This window comes from Danio aesculapii, unplaced genomic scaffold, assembly GCF_903798145.1.
Source record: "Danio aesculapii unplaced genomic scaffold, fDanAes4.1, whole genome shotgun sequence".
NCBI lineage: Eukaryota > Metazoa > Chordata > Actinopteri > Cypriniformes > Danionidae > Danio > Danio aesculapii.
This window is the reverse complement of record NW_026613798.1, coordinates 5,375-18,316: the sequence shown is the minus strand read 5'-3', so window position 1 is coordinate 18,316 and position 12,942 is coordinate 5,375. Positions and strand designations below refer to the sequence as shown.

The following is a 12,942-nucleotide window of genomic DNA, read 5'->3' as shown; positions in this document are numbered from 1 at the left end:
TAATAAGCAGGAAATGTTAATGGGCCAATGCCATGATAGCATTGAAATGGTCTATAGTACAAATGTAAGTCAACAATTAACATCAAAGTACATCCAGGATGCTGTTATCGCAGAATAAAACCTGACAGGATTATTGGTAAAGTGGAGGCTTTATTCTGCCAAAATAGGCAATTGTCTTGATGTAATTTATCCTGCTTATTACAAAGCTAATTTCACAAAATATAAAACGTAGACACAAAATATTGTTTTGGGCCATAATAGTTTTAATTATTTAATTAAATACAAAGTTGAGTGAAGCTGAATGTAACATACACTAGCCTGCATTTTATTCAGTCACAAGATGACGCCATTCAAAAACAAAGCTAACAGAAACAAAACCGGTTAGTTGGAGCATTTACTAACCTTCATATTATTAATTTATAAACAGTCAAAAACAGTGGCATGACAGACAAGCAGATACACATTTGTGAATTTAAGTATATCGATATGAACGTATTTAGGCTTGGGACAATAACTGGTTTTAAGGTTTACAGCGGTTTGAAAAAGTCATGGTTTTTAAACCACAAACTTTCTGTTATTTCATTCTTATGCAGGGCTCAAAATTGTGACCATTTTGGTCGCATACACGCCTGAAATTTAATCTATGCGACATATAATGGTTGCAGTGAGACCTGTGTTGATTTTTTCTAAAAATGTGCTGAATCGGTTTCCCTGCTGTTATATTTGTTCATATTAGCTGTCAATAACTGAAGGCTTTCTGCTGTCAGATGACAGGGAGCTTTTGTGATCACAGGAAACGTTAATGGATGAAGTTTGAGGAAGACGCAATCAAATCAGGCTTGAAAACCCACCTAAAGTTACAAAAAATGGTGCTGATGATAGTGATCATCATGGTTGATCTGTCAGCTTGGAGAGTATTGAAAGACTCGGTGTAATTCAGCTGTAATGGCCCAAATCTTGATGCGTTCCATTAAATGTAAAATCTAACACCCGTATACATCATCACCAAAGAAGCTCGTCTTTACTAAGTTTAAACTGAAACTGCAGCTCATGACAAAGAACGATACTGCACAGGTGGTCATTATGAGAATCCGTCTCTGCCCCACTCATTTATTGGGTAAGCTCGACTGAGTCGCCTGCTTTTCCACAAACAGGCGCATAACAAGACTGCACATTTAAAATGACACAAACTAAAACTTTTAAAGAGTGGTACATGTGACCCTTTTCTTCTTTTCTTTTATACGTTCTTTCTTCAGATGTATTTTATTTTTCTATTTAGTTACTGATGACTGCTGTACAGCTTTCAGCACTGAATTGAATTATTTATTATAATCTTACGTTTATGTTTTGTAGCAGAAATATTATTTATTATATTGACATGCATATAAAAATAATAGTGCTAAATGGATATTTCTTAGGCCTACTGCAATACTTCATTTTTGTTTGAAGCAAACCTTAGATTTATTTTTCATAAAGTAACAGTGGGACTTTTTATAGTAGATAACACACTCGTGCACGTAAAAACAGCATGATAATGAAAAATGTCATTCATTGTTAGTAATATTGTGTAAGAGGCTAAATTATCATATGCTTTTGTTTATATGACAAAACTTGTCTTTTTGACTCAAGAAGGTCCATACTGACTCCAAAGGCAGATACTGATAAGATCAGGGCCTGGTATGTGGACTTTGGGAGTTTTACGATGTGGTCACATGTTGAATGGTCAGTTTGAATGTCTTAGTATTTGGGCTTTAGTCACATGGTCAAGAAAGATACAAAATAGGTGGTAAAACACTGCTCTGGCTCTTTTCCTGGCCTGTCTTTTCCTGGTCTGCTTTCCTCCTCTGCTCCTCTCCTCCTCTGGAGTCTATCTTCTCTGACTCTACTGCAATCAGGCTAACTTCTGGGCCTACTCTCTTTGTCTCTCTCTCCCTCCCCCTGTGTCTCTCCTTCTACCTCTGGTAACTTTAATTTTATATTTAAGCTGGGTACAATTTATATCACGTTTTATCATTTCATATTTGATCATTTTATACAGTTATTTTGTAATAAATTCAACCATAGAGAATTATTGTCATTAAATCATCTTATTTTCAAGTATTTGTGAACTACAACTTAATCAACACTTCATTGTTCCATATTGCAATACAATACAATCACATAATATCAACGCTCTCCCACATTTATAGCTATTAATACTGCTCTTATGTTCGTTTTTGGTATAAGATTGCAGAAGAATGGTTTGACTAGAATGTACAGTTTTTTTACCATCAATACTGATAACTTTTGTCATTCGGCTGAACTACATTTCGAACCGCTGTGGTTTTAAAACCCATTCCTACAATTGTCATCATACACTCTCAGAAACAAGGCGAGCTGTCACTAGGGTGGTACCTTTTCAAAAGGTACACATTTGTACTAAAAGGGTCCATATTGGTACCTCAAAAGTAAATATTAGTACCTAAAAATTTTAAGAGGAACACTTTTGTTCTTTTTAAGTACTAATATGTACCTTTGAGGCATTAATATGGACCTTTTAGGTACAAATTTGAAATTTTGGAAAGGTACCACCCAAGTGACAGCTCGCGTACCTTTATTTTTCTGGTGTTCGTAAATTGTTTTTCTGGTGCTCCTAAATTTTTGCAGTTGGAAGAACCGGTGCTACCAAGCAAAAAAGTTCATTTTGAGCCCTGCTATGGTATATGTAAGTTTTGGTGTGTTTTTTTTTTTTCCATGTTTTTTTATGACTATTTTATTTAGTTTTTCAGGGCAACAGTATCTTCAGCAGAAAAAAAAACCTCTACATCAAAAGCTATTGATCAGCCCACGGAAACATCTGAAAAACATATTGTTTACATACTAACATCCAAACATGCTAAACTTGATCACTGCAGCTTATTTTACATCCAAAGAAAAGAAAGATATTCAAAGATGCCTTTTCAAGAAAGAAATGTGTTTTTTTTTAACTAATAAAGACATCAGAGGTCAATGATTTATTTTAATTATCTAGCCTACTGTTCCAAAATATTTCAAATGCTTCTTAAAATAAAACATAGTGTATTCAATTGGGAAAGAAAGTTGCTGTTTTTACCCAGACTGACCATTCAGAATTGAGTATTCCAGGCAGCTGTGTAATAATATTGTACAGCATCATTTAGAAATCTGAAATTTCAAAGACAGTTTTGGTGGAATTTAAGCATATCTGAATCCGATCCTGTGTGCTGATCATTACTCACTGAGCGGTTGATATATAAACGTATATTAAAAATATATAATCCAGAGATGTGGCATAAAGGACAAGACTGCACCTTCTAGTACCCAAATGTCTGCAGATTTATGTAAGCACATAATATCAAACCTTGACTGAACCTTTGTTGGACAGAAGGCTATAATAGCTGAGATTTAATGTTTTAAATCAAATGTTTTATGAGTGTTCAGCACGACTTCGGCAATGGGGGAGAAAAAAAAACTGCATTAGCTCAAAGAAGAAAGAAAAGGGTCTGAAACAAAGCCAGATCCTGCCAGCATAATACCACCAAAAGCCAACAGTGAGGCGGACTGGTGAGCTTCCAGCATGTGTCTGGCATGTGCCACTGTCCCGACAGGGTTATCTGCTCTGAGGCAGAGATAATCAAGAAAAGCTCAACTGTCTCTGTGAAAGAAGTGATTCTAATCCCAATAACCCAGACCTCTGCATGGGGAAATCTATGCCGATCTGTCACTCAGCACTGGTCTCTGCTCTTATTGACAGCTAACATGTCTCCTGGCAAAAACATTCAGCTGGGCCACGGCAAGTGGTGACATTTCTGGGTTAGCACTTCCTCTTGAAATTATTAAAGACACAAAAGCTGGAATAAGGGCGCTTAGAGTGTGCCCTCATTATGTTCATCACAGGAGTGCGTTATATTTCCCAGTGCAAACTTTGCTGTTTTTCTCCATTTGTTATTTCATGTTGACCAATCAGTTGAGACAGATATAATCTTGTGTGTTTCCGAAATTCAGAACTTGTTTTCCAGCAGGAATTTAATGATATTTCTTAGATCCACCTAATCAAAATTAGGCATGGGACGATAACCGTTTTCAGGGTACACTGGTTTGGAAGAGTCAAGGTTTTAAAACAATCCCAATTTTCTACGGTATATGTAAGATTTTTTCTTTTTTTACTTTTTTTGGTTTGTTTATTTATGACAGCAGTAATTTAAATTGTATTTGTAATTGTGTTTTAAATTAAAAAAAAAAGCAGAAGTCAATAATTAATTTTAATTATTCAGCCCGACATGCTTACTGTTCCAAAATATTTCACGTTTTTCTCAAAATAAAAATATACTGTGTCAAAGGAAAAAAAAAAGTTTATGATTTTTACCCAGACATTATAATGCTTATTCTCGAGCACGATGAACACTGAAGTCACCCGCTTTGAATTCATGCTCACACGCTCAGTGCTTTTGCTTTTGAATTTCGTGACCACACGCACTCTAGGCTATTGTAGTGCTGGGATAAAGATTGCTTTCACTTTCAAATTCCTATAAAGCACACCTTTTTACATTGTGTTTTTAAAGACGATCTGCCTGCGATGTCAAGTTTGTAGTGTTATAAATGAAATGATGCAGATGCAGATACTATTTGCAGATCAACAACTTACATTAGCACTGCAGGTAAAATCACGATGTTATGGCATTGGCTACTCCTATATGCTCAAGTAAAAGTTTTCTGTAACCCATGCCTATTTGACAAATAAATAAATAAATAATCGTAATGACAAAAGTAGCCAAGATTTATTTATTGACAAAATCTGATCATGTGGTTGTGGTTTTGTTTTGGCCCTGAACACACTTAATTTCACCCCTAATATTCATTATTCTTGTTTATTTTGTAAGTAACTAAAAAAATACATCAAAAATCAAGAAACAATTATACCAAACGAAATTAGTTTCAAAAAGAGGATTTTAAAATAAAAATATAGCAAGCTTTAGTGTTCAAAAACTTGTCTGACTCAATTATTTTCCTCCGGTGTGCCGTCCAATTAACACAAGCTTATCAAATCAATGAACAAATAGCACAAAACAAACAGTGATATTAAAAAGTACATTAATAAGCTATTTAAAAGTAGGCTACACTTTAAAAAAAAAAAAAAAAAAAAAAAAAAAAAATCACAAGGGTTTTTCACGCTGCCTTAATTTTTTTATTTTAGGTTTGTTAATGCATGAATTATTTAAGTTAAACATTTCATGTATGGGGTTAAATATTTATTTGGTCATTAAATCTAAAATCTATTTATCTATTTTGTTTATTGATTGGCTGGAGCGTCTGTTGCCTTAAAAAAAATATATGTATAAAGAAATGAACAACCGCAGATTTGGGGCGTGCCTTGCCTGACCGTCCACTGCTCCAGACTATTTTGTTCACTCGGTAGGCCTAATACTCAAGTATCAAAGATTTATATTAAGAAGATATTTAGACTGTTTTATTGTTTTTTAAACATTTGTAGGATCATTTTTTTTCTTTGTTAATGAATTGCTACACATATTTTCATTAAAACTTTCAATAACAAATACATTTTTTTTTTACTTTGTCTCAATGATTGCAATATAATTTTCTAAATTATCTAAACTAGACAATTAAAATATCCTATAAAAGATGTAGGCTGATAACTATTTTATTTTGACTGCAGATTAAACTGCTGGTTTTGTCTGACCAGAGGACAACTGGACAATGTAAAGCTGCAAATGACGCAGTAGCATTGTGTAAAGTACGATATGATACAGCATGTTTAATCCCTGCGCTATATTAAGTGAATGTAAATGGAGTCGATTCCGGAGTCGATTCCACTGACTCCAAAATTAGAAGTCGAGAGTTGGAGCACACAATACATAATACACAAAACATTTCACTAGTATCTCTTTGAATGGGAAAAAGTGTAACGGTCAAAAAGCTGAATTAAGCTCCGCCTGCTAGTACAGGAGCCAATTATCGATGGCTATATGGCGAATAAAGCCCGCCGTAGCCAATCATTGATCGCAATAGACTGACAACACTGCAGGCGATAAAATAAAACTAAAGGCACAGTGGTTGTTTAATTTAAAAGGTGATTCCTAATATGAAATGCAATGGTAAGCATGGCAAGCGGTATTGGAAAATTGGATATTTCCCCATTCAGACAGAATGCCCAAGCATACTGCCCGAGAGGTGTTTCAAAGATGGCCACTGAGTGAAATGACTTGCCTTAAAGGGACTTTAATGTTAGTAGGATTCATTTGGAATGTTTTGATTTAAAGTACTTTTAAACACCCTGTCAAACACCTCCCTAATATTCTGTAACACGTAACAATTGCTTATAATTAGTGTCTTCGCACCAGCTACAGGAAATAGCATCCCAGAAACTATTTCCCCCATATAATTTTAATGGCTCACTAGAAACTCATTAGGAAAAGATGTTCATTAACGGTTTATTGCTACAAAAGGTACTTCCACTGTCAATTACACGTTCAATTTCAACATGCAATGCAGTCATATTTAAAAATGCATATATAGATAATGGTTTGCACTATATCCGCATTCATATTTAATGCAGCTTTTCTCCAAATAAACATTAAGTACATTGGTTGTACATTTTCGCTGTTAAAGATGTAGAACCATCTTTATTGGCTTTTTTAATCAAGAGTATTTTATTTGAAACATGTTGTAATGACTTATTTAAATTGCTTAATTAAACAAAAAAGAAACAAAAGAAACCAAATTCAAAGTACAGTATGTTCTTATACTGTTTTACCAAAACAATAAAAAAAGACAATGTTTTGCTTTAAAAAGATGTTCTGTACAAAAAAAAACCCCAAAATGTATTAGGAAGAAGAAACATCTTAAACTGTGTTCAAATAACTGCATGGGCTAATCTGTTGACTGAAAGGCGCACAGAAGTTTTGGGAGGTGCTGGATCAACAATGTTGTCTCTCTGGGAGCGCTTGTGGGTTGTGGCAGTCTGTTTAAATTCTTGACAACATGACAGTCCATGATCATAGTCCTACAGTGAGCGTCCCAGAGACCGACAAACGCTAAAGATTAATTATACGATTAGCTCTGCCTCCACACATTTGTATGAGGCCTTGGAGATCCAGCAGAAAAAAAAATAAATAAAAATCACTGCAGGACTCTGTCTAATCTGAGCTAGTGTGCAATACAGCGGTCACATTGTGAGCAGACCACAGGAAACCCAATGGCTGTTTATTAGTGGACAAAAATATATAAATAAAAGCTGCTGTTGTGCTGTTTGTGATGGGAAATGGGTGGAAATGGGTCAGTCAAGCTGTTCAAGGCCTGAGTTTTCAAATGTTGCAGAGAAGGGTTGATGCTAATATTTTAAAGTTGCCATGAAATTAAAATGTACTCTTCTTATTTATGTATTAGGGCTGAGCAATATAGGCTTTTTTAAAAAAATCCCTGATTTAAAAAAATAATAATTACAATTTTCCTCCACTAAAAATGCTTGAAGATAATTAACCTAATGAGCATAATAATTTCATAATTATATAATTAGGATACTACAAAATGCTAGAGAAAAACAAAATCCCTCAAGAATCTTGCTATCTGTCATTTTAAAGATGAAATTGAACTAAATCTTTTTACAATTGTGTACAAGACTTTTATAATATCAATTAAACCATTTATATAGTTACAGTGAAAGTAAACTCATAATCATTGTTAAATTGGTGACATTTTTCAAGGTGAATTGGTTCCTTATTGATTTCATATAAATGACTCACGCTAGGCTAGTGTGTTACATTTTGTGCACTAAGCGAGTTGATACATTGTTGGTTGCTATTTACGGTACCTAATAAGGAATAATTTTTCTTTGGGGCTGGGTCACGTAATTTATCCGGAATCAGTAACAATAAATTTCAACATTAGATTGGTCACACTTCCTTTCATTTTTTTAGGAAGCAAGTTGGCTTTATTATTAATTCAACAATATACAGTACAGTGAAACGAAACAATGTTCTGTGAGCAGTGTACTCATGTATGCTGAGCGATGTAAGTAATTGCTCATATTTATACATAAATTACTGTTATTACTACAGCAAAATAAAGTACATTTAAAATGAAATTAATAATATTAATGAGCATGAGATTAAATAAAACATAAATTTAAGATTACAAATGACAGAAAGACAGATAAATAGATATGTAGATAGATAAATAAACAATGTTTAATTGGTTAAACTAAAATAAAATAAGTACAAAAATTTACTAAATTACTCAAATTAATAAAACAACAACAACAACAACAACAACTATGCAAAACTATGCAAAATAATAATGCACTACAAATACATTGGACTTTAAAGTATAATTGAGAGAGCAAATTCTGTTATAGACATTTTTTCCAGAAATAAACTAATTACAGCTAAATGAATAAAAAGTAAACTCCATTTAACCACTAGTTGCAGAGGTCCAGATGTAGCAGTGTAACCTAGACTGTCATCCGGAGTGAGTCACTCTAATATTTTTTCTATGAGTCCAACATTCCAGAATCCAAAAGCAGCTGGAAAATGGATGGGTCCAAAAGAGCAATTACTAATATTGTAGAAGCTGAGAGAGATTCAATATAAATATAGGAAAGGTTCTGCTGAGTTCTAAATGTGGCCCACACTCATGAACCCAAATATGTGATTCAGCCGAGACCCATTACTCATCATATGAAGCTACCAATATAATGTTTTAGGGATTTATAGGATGGTAGCCACAGTACTAAAATTGCATTACAGTGCATTTCCAAACAAATCCCAGCCCATGATTACCAAAATTTGTCTGTGATGCAACAGTCTTCATGTTGCATCATTAAAAATGGTGCAGCGGCTGGTGACAATAGCCTGTTCAATTAAATTAGAGGGCATTCCCTGAAAGAGTTTCTGGCTGTGTTGATTACCATCTACAACTCTATGGCAAGTAAATAATCTGACTCGAGCAATGAAGCATAAAGCATATAATGACTTTGTGTAGATAGTTGCGGATTTGAAACATGATCCAAAAACAAGCTTGAGGGTGTAAAAGCAAACACAGTAATGAAGCTCTTATTAAGTAATGAATAAAACAAAACAACTAAACCTAAACTAGGTTTGCCCCAGACTGAAAAGTTCGACTGTGGTACTTAGACATTGACCTCTCGATACAAAACATTTGTTCATTGAACATTTACAATTAGAGAATAACCAAAAGTTTCCTAAAATGTCAAGATCATTGCTTAAGCCCCGTTCACACTATAAACAACAAGCAACGACAAGTGACTTGTCTTCCAAAAGTCTCCAGCGATTTGAGCAACAGGATGTGGCCGTGTCAAGCGATCGAACATCTTTAGAGCTCATGTGATCCTCTCTCATCTCATGCATCAGCTGATTGTATTGTCTGTGCAGTAGAGCCACACAGACTGCCGTTTACCACAGATAAATAGCCGAATTAAGAGACAATACACTTTTTTTGTTGTTGTTGTTGTTCATCTTGGTAATTGAGTATTTTATGTAGCGATTCCACTTATAATTAGTGTCTCCTTCACAATATTTATTTTTTATTTTTATTATTTTTCATTTTCAGTGACAAGAAAGCTCATTTGCTGTCAGTGAATATCATACATAAATGTTACCTAGTGGAACGCCAACTAACAACTTCAATCACAAACCTCAGCGAAAGGCAGCTAGCACTGTAAATGAGGCTTTAATCTTATTTGAAGTAAAATAAATAAATAAATGAATAAATAAATAAATAAATATATATAAACAATTATTCCATACCATATATTCTGAATATTTCATTCTAACACATTTTATTTACAATTGAAGTCAGAATTATTAGCCCCCCTGCGAATTGCTTTTCTTTTTTAAAATATTTCCCAAATGATGTTTAAAAGAGCAGGGTCTGATAATATTTTTTTCTTCTGGAGAAAGTTTTATTTGTTTCATTTTGGCTTGAATAAAAGCAGTTTTAAATTAATAAAAATAATAAAAAACATTTTAAAAGGTCAAAATTATTAGCCCCTATAAGCTATATATTTTTCCGATAGTTTACAGAACAAACCATCGTTATACAACATAATTTCAGCTACATTCATTCTTCCATGGCGGGGCGCCACACCAAAATTCATTCCGCCATGGCTACATTACAGCTTCTCATTTAAAACATTACATTTTTTTTAATAGCGGGTAATAAACCGCACCAAAACATATTAAAGGGTAAGTGAAGTATAACAGCACAAACTTTTCTGTAACCGAAGTAGTGCTGTGCGTCACTTGTTTAACCCTTTAAGGTGCACTGTAAAAAGTAAAGGTGCTTCAAGTACTCTGTTGAGTACTCAAGGAACTTTAAAATGTATTTTAAGTGCCTCAAAGCTCTTTCTCTCAAAATGGGGTTCCTTGAGGAACCACTGACAGTCTTTGCAGTGCTTGCAGGACCCTTTTGCAGTAACTGGGATCCTACAAGCACTTTTTTGTCAATACTGAGGTTCTGGAGTCACTGTTTCCTTACACTAAGACCTCAAAGCACTTTGAAAGTTATTGGAGGAACTCAATTTTCAAAAAAGAGTTACTGAAAGATCTATGAACTTATATAATGGTTCCTGGTGGATCTCTCATCTAAAAGCTAGCACTTAAAGGAACCAAGAGATTTTTTTTGTGTCATAATTAAATAGACAATTGTGGAGACCAGAAAATGAGATGGATGTTCATTTACTTAATATTTACTTAGTTATTTGTGCTTTTAGAATGATATGAAATTTGGTGTTTGTTTTTCTTTTTTGTGTGGCACTCACTGTGAACACAAGAATATCAATGATTAGAAATGTTAACTTGATTGCAGTTAGGAGACTGACTGGGAAATTGTGAAAAAAATTGAAAATGTAAAAGTAATTTTGGAGAATAAAATACAAATGAGCCACAACAGAGGGAAAAAAAGAGACAAAAACATGCACAGGCTTGTACAATTATGAAAATGATAATTATTATAGGGGACTAATTAAATTTTCTGTAAATGTTTCTGTCATTTAAAACAATAATAGTAACAACAACTGCTGCAATAATAATATTAACAATAATAATAATAAATATTAAGCTATTATTATTATTATTATTATTGTTGTTGTTGTTATTTTTATAAAAATAGAACTATATAACACAGTTCTTCAAAAATCCACTCATGAAAAATATTTAAGATATTACTAAACTTAAGTATATAGGCTATGGGCTCTGGTTTATTAATAAAAAGTATTTCTCCACTTTGTTTTGATAAACCAACAAAGATAACTTGCTAATGAATGCAGTATTTTGTACATTTTTATTTTTCTGAAATAAATGTTTTTTTTCATCTGTTTCTTGGATTAATGATATGGAATTAATTGTGTTGCCAAAAAAAATAAATAAATGTTAACCGGAACTAACAAAATAATATAAACATGACGCGGACGCGCATCATCGTGCACGCGCAGGTGCAGGTCGCAGGAGCGTTTTCAAATATCGATTTGTAACGGCTCCTTTCCTCCATTTCATGACTGCTGTCATCTCTAACACACGGAAGGTGAGTAAGTTTGCAAAATAAATATACAAATTAGATACGATTTGCACACAAATATCTACACTTACACGCATCATTATGTCGTGTAACCTGTTTTAGGAACGTCTCGCGAAGCGATTGCTGTTGTATAAGATTGGGTAAAAATTATTATTTTGCGATAATAACAATCGGCTGGATGTACATAATCACTCAAATTACACGTGTACCTCACACAAATATAAATAATTTGATATAAAATATTGATTTATGTCGAAATATTTTATTGTCATTGAACACGAAGCTTCCATGAAAGCCATTGCAAGCGACCGTTAATTTCAAATTAAACAGATAACGTGATACATTCGTACTTATTAGACGGCTTTTTTCCACAAATATATTTATTTATTTATTTATTGTCTTCCCTTACATATACAGTGTGTAGCAAGTGTCTTGAGCAGGGTTGCTTATATTATTTTCTAGCCGCGATGCTATCTAATATTCTTTCCTTATATTTGTGAGTAATATTACGCTTTTGTTATTATTTGCGTTTCTTAAACAGTTACCTGTGTGACAAATTGTGTCTAAGTTATGTACTTCAATACATCTTTTATTCATTCACACAAATAATGTACATAACGCCTGCTTTTTTCCTTCTCAGAACATTCACATAAACCCTGAAATTGTTCAGTATTCTCTCAAACAGCCGTTTGAGTCACCTCAAATGTAAGTATTTTTTAAGTAACTAACTGAATTGGAAATAAATGTAAAAATACTTCATTTAACAAACAATATTATTTGATAATCCTTATCCAGCTGGGTATCACTGAACTAATGACATGAAACTTTTAACCATTTAAGTGTCTAAAATCACTCACTTATTTTCTCATTTGCTTGTTTCTGATGTATCCATATTAGGTGTAAATCATTGTGACAGATATAGACTAGAAATTTAAAGTTTGCTGTATCAAATCCAGGTAGCAGTGGGCCAGATTGAAACGGTCCGATGCACTTCACTTGCAATGCAGATCATCATTTCTGGACAGCTTTCTACTTACTGCTGTGGACATGAAAGGTTCAGCAGACTTTTTGCTCTGAATGAATGGCTATTAACATAGTGTGAAGAACAAAATCTGCTCTTTATTAACAATTGAAATCTTTTCTAGGATCGTCCTAGGCTTGCCCATGCTGATGGGCTGCGCCACAGCAGTACTGGAGCTGAATTCCTGTTAGAAAACATCTTCAGGATGCTTTGACCAGTGAGTGAAAATCCACATTTTAGTCATGTAGACTTTTGCTCGTCCCACTTTAATCACAGTAATGCATATCTGGCTAACTCCATAGAAACTGTCTGTTCCTCGTATTATTAGATCAAGAATTAAATTTACTATGTGTTCTAGAAAAAAATCTATTAAA

General features: G+C 33.6%; 1 long non-coding RNA gene across 1 annotated transcript; it reads left to right on the top strand.

Moving 5' to 3' along the window:
• Positions 1-12,153: 12,153 nt before the first annotated feature.
• Positions 12,154-12,725, top strand: LOC130220409 (uncharacterized). Its single transcript, XR_008836196.1, has 3 exons — positions 12,154-12,252; positions 12,504-12,601; positions 12,693-12,725. It is a non-coding gene; the product is annotated as an uncharacterized LOC130220409 (long non-coding RNA).
• Positions 12,726-12,942: the final 217 nt, after the last annotated feature.